This window comes from Asparagus officinalis, chromosome 2 (assembly GCF_001876935.1).
Source record: "Asparagus officinalis chromosome 2, Aspof.V1, whole genome shotgun sequence".
NCBI lineage: Eukaryota > Viridiplantae > Streptophyta > Magnoliopsida > Asparagales > Asparagaceae > Asparagus > Asparagus officinalis.
In genome coordinates, this window is record NC_033795.1 from 36866173 (window position 1) to 36877965 (window position 11793).

Here is an 11793-nt window from a genome sequence, read left to right on the forward strand (position 1 = left end):
TGTGTGTGTGTGTGTGTGTGTGTGTGTGTGTGTATGTGTTGTTTTCATTCTTTTCAGAGACTCGGGATTATGTGGAATTGAGGATTTGTCAAATTTTTAGAGCGGAGCAAGGAATATAGTTTGAGATTGTTATTGTCTTCTAAGTGAAGGTTAAATAAAGTCTTTGATGTTTAATTGATGAATTAAGAGTTTTGTAATAATGAGATTCTTTCCTTTAGGTCGAGTTTTATTTCATGTTGAGGAATAATAATTTTTATCAAGTTAATTGGATTAGTGTTGATTTTTGGAATTATAGAGAATATTTATTGTTGGTTTTAGTTCGGTGAAGAGTTTAATTTGATGGTATTTTAATGAATGTATATTTTAGAGGATTTTTCACAGGTTTAGTCAGGCTCCAATATTCCATTTAGGTTCAGAATTCGGGGTCGTGACAGAATAGTATCAGAGCTTAGGCTATAGGTCCTAGTTGTTTTTGGAGATGGTTAATTAATGAAAGAAATATATATTGGATTTTGATGCATAGAAACGAAAGTTGATATTTTATTTTGAAGTGTGATCGAGGACAATATGAACATTATCAGGTCAAATTTCAGGTATAAGGTTATATAAGCTTAGAGCCATGGATCACATAATTTCTTTAGTTTTATTTTCTTAAAGGTAAAATGTTTAGTCCGGGTAGTTTAAGGCATGTCTAGTGTATGTGTTTTATGGGAATATTATTTGATTACTTATGCTTGTGATGAATATATTATGAATTGATTTAATAATGATTAATACAATGAATATTTTGTACTAAACATATTTGTTTCTGGTAATGTTAGATTGAAATGGCTGGTGGTAAGAGAGGCTCTAGTGTTGCAGTGAGGTGCTCTTCTCCTAGACTTGATGCTAATGCGGGGGTTACGTTACCTTTGAGTATACCCCAATCGAGTAGGCGTCCCCGGACTAGGAATGGTGGAAATGACAGTGCAGGTCGGCAAAACGTCGAGCCCCCTAATATTGCAAATGAGGCTCCTAGTGGGAATGTCAGGGGAAGATCTGGACCCAGAACTCGTGGGGTTATGACTACTCATACTGCTAGGACTACGAGAGGGGAAGGACTCACCAGTTTTATTGAGATGCAGAGTGGATTCATGGAGAGGCAAATGGAGATCCTTGAAAAGCAGTCAAAGGCAAGTGAGAAGTTGAGTGAAGTACTAGATATACAAAAGAAGACTAAACCTATTGGCAGTGATTTTGAAAAGTTTAAGAAGATGTCTCCACCATCTTTTCAGGGAGGTTCTGATCCAACGGTGGCACATGAATGACTGAAGAAAATGGAGAAGTACTTTCGAGCTTTAGGGTGTTTAGAGGAACAAAAAATTATTTATGCTACCTTTATGCTGGAGGGAGATGCAGAGATTTGGTGGGAAACTAAGGAGGCCAGTTTATCACTCGAGGGAGAGGATATTCCTTGGAGAAGATTTGTTGAATTATTCAGGGAGAAATATTTCCCCTTGTATGTCCGATCTCGCAAGAAGATGGAACTTATGGATTTACAGTAGGGTGATATGACAATGGAAGAATATGAAGCTAAGTTTAATAAATTATATCGATAGCACCTGGGCTAGTTGCAGAAGAATTTGATAAGATAGAGATGTTTGAGAATGTGCTGAGGCTAGAAATCCATAAGAAAGTTATAGTAGTTATGTCAAAGACTTTTGAGGAGGCAGTGGAGCGAGCAAAAAGAGCTGAAAAAGCAAGTAAGGGATAAAAGATTGCAGATGAACCAAACAAGAACTGAGACCAGAAGAAGTGGATAAGGGACGAGAGTAATCAGAAAGATAAGTCAGCTTTTAGGCCTTTTAAGAAGCCATCATTTCGGGGGTCAGGAGTTCCAGTACAGAGATCGGGGCAGTTTGTGCAGAGGATAGGTCCTCATATTCAGAGGCATGATAGACAGTGTTATAGATATGGTAATAATCACAAAGGCCATTTTTGTCCTTTATTACAAGGCTGTTATGAGTGTGGCAAGCATGGACATATTGCGAAGGACTATCCAATAAAGAAGGGACCCAAGACCGATGATCATAAAGTAAAGTCTACACTGGGTGATGATGTGATGCAGCATAATTATGTACCAAAATTGCAAGTGTACAATTGATCAAGTTATAGTATAAAAAGTTATCGTTCCCACGAGGAAAGTGATTTTAAGAGATTATTAGACTTGGTTCTTATGTTTTGTGCGTGACAAAAATAGGATTAAAGAATGAGTGTGATTGTGATGAGTGATTGTTGTGAATATATGCAAGAGACAATAAGTTGAATTTTAGAGGAGAGAAGAAAGAATCAAAGAATAAATAAAATCACAAGACAAGAAAGAAGAATGAATAAAATTAAGAAATAAAATCAAGAATGAAAAGAAAATTCAAGAAAGTCAAGATGGAGGATTCAATTAAAGATATGAGAAATCTAGAATTTAATCCACTAGCTAATCTCAATTACAAAATACAAACTATTCTCTTTTTATCATATTTCAACTTTGATTTATTAAGCATAGACTATCAAACAATTTAAGGAAAGTATAACCTATCAAATTATCATCTAAGTTAAAATTACTATTCATGATAGAACAACAATAAGATAGTAATCCTAGAATTCATAAGCATAACCTATCAAACCATTTAAGATAAGTATAGATTATCAAATTCTTCTTCCACTAATTAGTTTTCTAGTTGATTATTCTAAACATGAATATTTTAAGTGAAAGAGAATAATTCATATAATATAAAGGAAATTAGACTAGTTTCATACAATTCTAAGATTCCTACAAGAATTAATTTTACATCTTAAGAAATAAAAGCAAGAAGAAAAATAACTAATTACAAAAAGAAAAAGAAAAAAAATCCAAACTATGAATAAGAAATAAATCTAACTACAAAGAATTAAAATTTAAACTACAAAATAAATTGTAAAAATTAAATGTAAGAAAATAAATCTACTCTACAAATTAAAGTGCAAAAAGAAAAAAGACAAAAAAATAAATCTACACTACAAGCATGAATATAAATCTAACTAATAAGCAATAATAAAGAAATTACTAAAAAGAAATAAAAGAGAAAAATAAAAGAAAAGCAAACCTTCAAACTTTTTTTTCATCTCCATCATCATCATCCAACAAAGAGAAGAAGATTTGAAGTGGAGAATTTTTTTTATTAATTATAACAAAAGTTACAAATTTGGATGACCTTCTCAATTAAGAGTTATCTTCCTCTCCAAATAGAGTTACAAAATTTTTCACACCTCTAACCCCTTACTCTCTACCCCTATTTGTAGTAAATATCAGTGAAGGAGAGCCATTGGATTGAAATCTTATCCAAAAACAATAAATTTTAGCCCTTAATTCGTAACAAACTGTACGTCAGTATCGATACCAGCATCGATAGGGGTATCGATGCCGGCATCGATACCCAGTCCTCTCTTGTTGCTGTCCGAGCTTTTCTCTTATTCTTGGACTTGGGCTCTTGGGCTTTTGGGTTTTGCCATTTTTTCTTCTTTTTAGCTTTGGGCTTTTGGATAATTTGGCAATTGATTTTCCAATGGGCTTCTTTGCTTCATTTCTTCATTTATTCAAGGAGTTTTTGTTAAGAGATGAGAGTTTAAGATTTATTCTTCATTAACCTGTATTTAAAGATAAAAGTAATTATTAGTAGCATATTTATTCATATAAAATAGATAATGAGGGTATAAAATTATAATAAAATGTGATTATCAAATACCCCCATATCTAAACTTTTGCTAGTCCTCTAGCAAAGAAAATAAAAACAAAATCCTAACTCACTTTTGCAGGAATCGCGGTTGTATTTAGCGCATACAACAAGCCTTTAAACCCCTAGGTTACCCTAGTGGACGAGTTGTAGTCTCATGAGGGTTTAGTCAGTAAATAACAGATTTTCCTTGATATATTTAAACATTCTAATTGAAGCTAGTTAATAATCAAGAAAACGTTTTTATATATAACTCCAATGTAAATCCCCTAGAAAATCTTTTTCATTATAGCAATACAAAACCAAGTCAAATCTTAGAAATTTAATTAAAAAGTTTTGAAAAGAACATGCCAACTCTTTGTTTTAAATAACTTTCAAGTCTCTTGATCAAAAATTGTTTTTCAAGACCATATATACAAAACAACAATATATAAAAATAATGGTTAGTGTTATATATATTTTTTTACTCTCTAATTCTTGGTGATTGTTTTTTATTTTAACGGGCTTTCTAAGTGACCATTTAACGAGTTTTGGGCCAATGAATCCCAACCCAATTGGGCTTAGGTCATTAAGTATAGAGATACTTCTTGGGCTTAATTACTCAGTCAACTTAGGTTTTATAAGATAGAATCATCTTGAATTCAAGAGTTTTTTTATGCCCATTTTTCGCACTCTTCTTTATAAGGTTAGTTTTTTTAAATATATATATGTGTGTAAGTATATATAGTCTGAAAAAATGTGTAAATCAAGATATCTTGAAAAAAATGTTTTCAACTCTAAGTTAAGCATGCAAAAATTTCATTATTTTTAATTAAAAGTCTAAGGTAAGACTTAAGTAAAGTATACTAGTTGAAAATTTATTTCTTAAAAATTTTATTTGGAGTTATCATAAAAGGCGAACTTGAGTATATCACTAACTAGGAATTAGAAAATTTAAAATCTATCAATTAGATTAATTATTACTTACCTCTATTAATTTGGCAAGTGATAATATTTTTATAATTTTTTTAAGAAAAATGAAAAATGATAAAAATACAACTAAAATGGTAAAATAAAGAGGAAAATATATACTTCTCACCCCCACACCTAAATTTTGCATTGTCCTCAATGTAAATTCGCTGATGCACAAAGTAAAGCAGATAAGAATTGAAGAACTTATATTTGTTCGGTCGACCTAGAACAATGATGATAATGATCTGCAATTACTGTTAGTATGAAGATGAAGAAATCAAATAAGAGAGAAAAATGTAATTATATTATTATTATTATTATTATTATTATTATTATTATTATTATTATTTTTATAGATAATGAGGTTCATGAAGAACCAACACTTCTTCCTCTCCGAGCGTAAAAAATTCTAAAAATGGTTTTAGACGTTGACCATTTATTTTAAAAAAGTTACCATTTTTAGGATTTTCTATCTCGACAGCCCCATGTGAAAAAACTTGTTTGACAAAAAATGGACCTGTCCATCTTGATCTCAATTTTCCAGGAAAAAGATGTAATTTTGAATTGTACAATAAAACTTTCTGTCCTAGAGAGAAATTTTTTCGTAAAATTGATTTGTCATGAAAAATCTTGGTTTTTTCTTTATAAAAATTTGAATTTATGTATGCATCATTTCGAATTTCTTCTAACTCATTTATTTGGAACAATTTGTTCTTACCTGCTGAGTCTGAGTCAAAATTTAATTGTTTTATTTCCCATATTGCTCGATGCTCCAACTCCACTGGTAGGTGGCAAGCTTTTCCAAACACTAGTCTGTATGGCGACATCCCCAAATTGGGCTTGAAAGCTGTTCTATATGTCCACAGAGCATCACATAATTTTACAGACCAATCTTTTCTGTTATGATTAACTATTTTTTCTAAGATTTGTTTGATCTGCCTGTTTGTGACCTCTACTTGACCACTGGTTTGGGGGTGATAAGGGGTTGATAATTTGTGTGTGATTGAATATTTCCTCATCAAAGTCTTAAAAGAACGGTTACAGAAGTGTGTACCGATATCACTAATGATCACTCGAGGCACTCCAAACCGTGCAAAGACATTCTCCTTCAAAAACTTGACGACAACAACCTTATTTTCATTAGTTTTGTAAGCTACCGCCTCAACCCATTTTAACATGTATTCGACAACTACTAGAATGTAAACATTTCTAAAGGAATTTGGAAATGGTCCCATAAAATTGATACCCCACAGATCAAAAAGTTTAACAGATAAGATGGGTTGTAAGGGCATCATATTTCTTCTAGTGACTTTTCCTAAAAGCTGATAGCGGTTACAGGTTTTACAAAACTCGTATGAATCCTTGAAAAGAGTGGGCCAGTATAGCCCACATTGGAGAATTTTTTTGGCTGTTTTTCTTGGGCCAAAGTGGCCCCCACATGCTTGCTCATAACAAAAGAAAAGAACACTCCTGGTTTCTTCAGTGGGAACACACCTCCTAAAGATCTGATCAGGATAGTATTTGAATAGATATGGATCATCCTAGTAAAAGTATTTTACTTGGGAGAGAAAATGGGATCTATCCTGTTTAGACCAATGAGAAGGGATCTGGTTCATGACTATGTAGTTCACAATGTCAGCGAACCTTGGAACATATTGGATTTCTAGGAGTTGTTCATCTGAAAAATGTTCGTTGATCGGGACGGTTGATGTTGATGCATTCGGGAGTCGAGAGAGGTGATCTGCTACGGGGTTCTCTGTTCCTCTTCTGTCAAGAATTTGAATGTCAAACTCTTAAAATAGGAGAATCCATCTAATGAGCCGTGCTTTAGCATTCTTTTTGGTCAAAAGATACTTTAGTGCAGCATGATCTATGAAAACTTTGGTTAAGGAACCGATGAGATAGGACCTGGATTTTTCTAAGGCAAAGACTACAGCTAAAAACTCTTTTTCTGTGACAGAGTAATTTTGCTGGGCATCATAAGGCAAAGACTACAGCTAAAAACTCTTTTTCTGTGACAGAGTAATTTTGCTGGGCATCATTCAAAGTCCTACTGGCGTAGTAGATCACATGTGGTTTTCCATCAAACTGTTGTCCTAAAACAGCACCAATCACAGAATCAGATGCATCACACATCAGTTCGAAGGGTAAGGTCCAGTCCGATGCATGAATGACAGGAGCTGTGCTCAGCTCCTTTTTCAGATATTTAAAAGCTTTGAGACAGTCGGGAGAGAAGACAAATGATATATCATTGGCTAAGAGATTGGTCAAGGGTTTAGCAATTTTGCTGAAATCCTTGATGAAACGTCAGTAAAAATCAGCATGACCAAGAAACGATTTGACATCTTTGATAGTTTTGGGAGGAGGGAGATTGGAAATGAGATCTACCTTAGCTTTGTCCACTTCGATTCCCCTATTGGAAACTACATGTCCTAAGACTATGCCTTGTTTGACCATGAAATGACATTTCTCCTAATTGAGAGTCAGATTTTTCTCCCTACACCGTTCTAGGACCAGTTTAAGATGATGCAAACATTGGGAAAATATGTCACCAAAATGGAAAAATCATCCATGAAAATTTCAAGGAATCTCTCTACCATGTCAGAAAAAATACTGATCATGCAGCGTTGGAATGTGGCCGGTGCATTACACAGGCCAAAAGGCATACGTTGGTATACGAATGTTCCATACGGGCAAGTGAAGGTGGTTTTCTCCTGATCTTTGGGAGCGATAGGGATTTGATTGTAACCTGAATATCCATCCAGGAAACAATAGAACTCATGTTCTGCTAAACGCTCTAACATTTTGTCAATGAATGGAAGAGGGAAGTGATCTTTCCGAGTGGCTAAGTTGAGTTTTCGGTAGTCAATGCAAACGAAGTGATCTTTCCGAGTGGCTAAGTTGAGTTTTCGGTAGTCAATGCAAACTCGCCTTCCAGTTTGGATTCGAGTGGGAATCAGCTCATTAGCCTCATTTTGGATCACGGTGATCCCAGATTTCTTTGGAACTACTTGGACCGGACTCACCCATGAACTATCAGAAATGGGATAAATGATCCCATGATCGAAACATTTTAGAATATCTTTCCTAACAGCTTCTTTCATCACTGGGTTTAATCTACATTGAGGATCTCTAGTAGGTTTAGCATCATCTATCAAATGGATTCGGTGTTGAATGATGGTTGGACTAATCCCTTTGATATCAGCCATGGTCCATCCAATGACTTCCCTATTCTCTCTTAAAACAATATCAGCCATGGTCCATCCAATGACTTCCCTATTCTCTCTTAAAACATCTAAGAGAGCTTCCTTTTGACTGGTAGTTAAGTCAGAAGAAATAATGACTGGTAAAGACTCGTTCTCCCCTAAGTAGGCATACTCTAGATTTTTAGGTAGAGGTTTGAGCTCTAGGGGGGTTCCTCCACAGATGGGTGAAGCTGGACTCGGGGTTCTATCTCCAAAGGTTCTCGTTGCCAGCCAACAACAGAAACATGATTGACCAGTAGATCTAACTCTAGTTCATCATCAGAAACTCCTCAATAATTAAGTCAGATGCACTTGAATCTGACTCACACTCTCCCTCTTGTTGCTCACTTGATATTCCCTGAATGAAATTCACTTCCATTGGTTGATCAGATAGATCACTAGGTTGCCTTCCTAAGTTGAAAATATTAAGGTTAACAGTCATGTTCCCAAAAGATAGTTTCATTTGACCGGTTCTATAATTGATCAAAGCATTTGAGGTGGCTAAGAACGGTCTTCCTAGAATGATGGGGATTTAACTTTTGAGATGGGAAACGGGCTGTGTTTCCAAGACAATAAAATCAGCAGGGAAAATAAACTCTCCAACCTTGATTAGAACATCCTCTGCCTCTCCTTTAGGATTTTTTATAGATCTATCAGCTAACTATAGAGTGCATCTTGTCGGTTTAAGTTCTCCTACACCTAGTTGTTGATAGACTGAATAAGGAAGGAGGTTGACGCTGGCTCCCAAGTCTAGAAGTGTCTTATCAATGTGAGTATTACCTATGACGCATGGAATTGTGGGACAACCAGGGTCCTTGTATTTTAACGGCATGGATTTTAAAAAAATTTCACTGAGGTTGGCAGCTAAGAAGACTTTCTTGGGGACAATGGTGGTTCTTTTCTTAGTGCATAAGTCCTTCAAGAACTTTGCATAAGAGGGGATTTGTTCGATTGCATCTAGGAGAGGGATGTTGATCTTGACCTGTTTAAATGTTTCTAGGATTTTCTCAACCTGCGGGGAGTTTTTCCTAGGTTTGAGTCTATCTAGAAAGGGGGCAACGAGCCTATACCTATCTAGATCAGGCTCAATCTCATGTTTAGCGTTTTGGTCATCGGAAGGAATTGCTTCATCGAAAAGAGTGTGTTGGATGGGAGAAGGGGTTTGATCAGGTGGTGTTCTAACCTGATTATCTATTTGTTTTCCTGATCTTAGTGTGTGAACTGCATTCACATGAGCTGGATGAGTTGAACTGGATCCATTGTCTTTAGGGTTTGCAACAGGTTGACTTGGGAATTTTCTTTTCTCTCTCTCTCTCTCTCTCTCTCTCTCTCACGGCAGTGGCTAGTTTCCCAAGTTGGGTTTCTAACCGGGCTATGGCTTGAGTGTTCGAGTAGAGCACTTGGCCGGTGGTTTGTATGAAGGAATTTAGAGTGGTGGATGACTGGGTCAACATGTTGGTAGTTTGTGTAGAAACTTTGATCATAGCTTCTAAACCCTTTTCTAAGATACTCAAACGTTTGTCATTATCAGAATTTAAAAGATTTGTAGGCTAGTGAGGATGAGGATGTTGGGTTGGAAAAACTGGGTTAGCTTGTTGAAAATTGTTTGGTGCTGGAAGTGTATTTCCCCTAGGGAATTGTGGGTTCGACGCGGGAATGAAGTTTTGATTTCCGGAAGAACTTCCTTGGTTCCAAACAAAATTGGGATGATTTCTCCAACCTGGATTATAGGTTGGAGAAAATGGATCATTTATAGGACGCTAGAATGCAGCGTTCATCTGTTCTAATGCATGGTTGTTTCCTAGGAGAGGGCATTCCTCTGAAACGTGGGTAGAAGACTGACAGTTATGACATCCCGGGACAGAAACATGATTGATTTGAGCCGGAGCTCGTTCTTTAACTTCTAAGGCTTCTAATCTCCGCAGAATTGTTGTCATCTTTGCTTCAGAAACAATGTTTGACTCCAGGGAAAGACCACTAGACTTAGATTGAGGAACTGATGAAACCCTGTCATCACAGTGTTCCCACTGCATTGTTTTCTCGGATAGATTTTCTAGGAATTCTCAAGCTTCATCTGCGTTTTTCCTCATAAAATCTCCTTAACACATTGATTCTAAAGATGTTTTTGAAGAATAGTTCAATCCTTCATATATGACTTGGCACAATTGCTATTTCTCTAGACCATGATGAGGACATTGGATTAGAAGATCTTTGAATCGGTCAAAATATTTCCAGAATGGCTCTAGACCATGATGAGGACATTGGATTAGAAGATCTTTGAATCGGTCAAAATATTTCCAGAATGGCTCCCCTGGGACAATTTTAAAGTTTTGAATATTCCTGGGACAATTTTAAAGTTTTGAATATTGTTCCTAAGCTTTACCGTTTTATGAATAGGGAATTTTTTTTGAGAAAAACGAAGACAAATTCCTCCCAAGTTGAGATGGAATTTATCGGTAAGCTGTACAACCATTTTTCAGCTTTATCCTTCCATTTTTTAGCTTTGTCCATAAGAGCAAATGGAATAAATCTGAGCTTAATCGCATCTTCAGTTAATTCTCTCATTTTAATCATAATACACACTTCCTCAAATTTCGAGATAAAAATATATGCATCTTCTGTTTTATTTCCTAGGAATTTGGGAAGCATGTTTATGTAATGCGGTGCATCTTCTGTTTTATTTCCTAGGAATTTGGGAAGCATGTTTATGTAATGCGGTCTAAGCTTAAAATTTGCTCCATTTGCTTTGGGAAGCCTTATGCAAGATAGAATTGTATTTCTGGTAGGGTAACACATATCCTAGAGAACGGGTTGATTTTCCATTTCTTGGATTGGTTCAACACGGATTAAACGATGAGAATTATCCCTAACCCAAGTTTGCATACACCAAAACAACTTTCTTTTAAGGAAAGAAAGAAAATTAGTTTTTTTTAGAAGAAAAAGATAGAGAAAACCTAACTAAAACAAATCAAAGCAATCACTTTTCAATCATTCTAATTCTAGGGTTTAGCCTAACTCAACTAGACCAGCTCCTAACCAAAAACTCCTACAGTGAAAAGATTAAAGTTTTATCCAGGTAGTTAGCTAGACAAGGATAGTACTAGAGGGTGATCAGAGATCAATTAAGTAACCCGTTCCTTGCGGAGCGCTTTACGCAACCCCCTAAACCTTGCCTTAGACACCAACTAATCTGAGAAAATATAAACCAGTTCACTTAAGGATTTCTTGTTCCTTATTGAGCTCGAGTCCTTAGGGGCTAACGTCTAATGAGTTTTAGAAGGCTTGGATTTGTGAAGTGAGGAATTAGTGATTTGTGGGCTAAGGAAAGGGTGATGAAATCTTGATTATGTGGTTTTGCCCTTAAGAATGTTTTAAGTATGTGCCAAATCAAGTGCTACAACCACTTTGGTGAATTCCTACTAACTATATGAAATGCAACCCTAGAAATTAAAAGCGACTCAAAAGGATGAGAAAAAAAATCTTTTTTTAATTATGGTCAACAATAATCAAATGTGAGAAGAGAGATCTTGTTTGAATTTATTATCTTGTTAGTTAATGTCCAAGTAAAAGGTGAATTTTATTATGGTCAACAAAAATAAAATATTTTTTTAAAATCCAAATTGTCTCTAATTGTGAAGCTAACTAAAAAGGGTGAAATTAAAAACGCTAGAAAGAAGACTTACCTGAAAGCAATTATCCAAGTTCTTGATCTTCAATCCAAGATTTTCAAGCTCCAAGCGGTTCCTTCACAAGAAAAACACACAAGTTAAAGAACCAAAATAATAAAATCTATTTTAGCACCCTCCCCGGTAACGGCACTAAAAACTTGATGCAGCATAATTATGTACAAA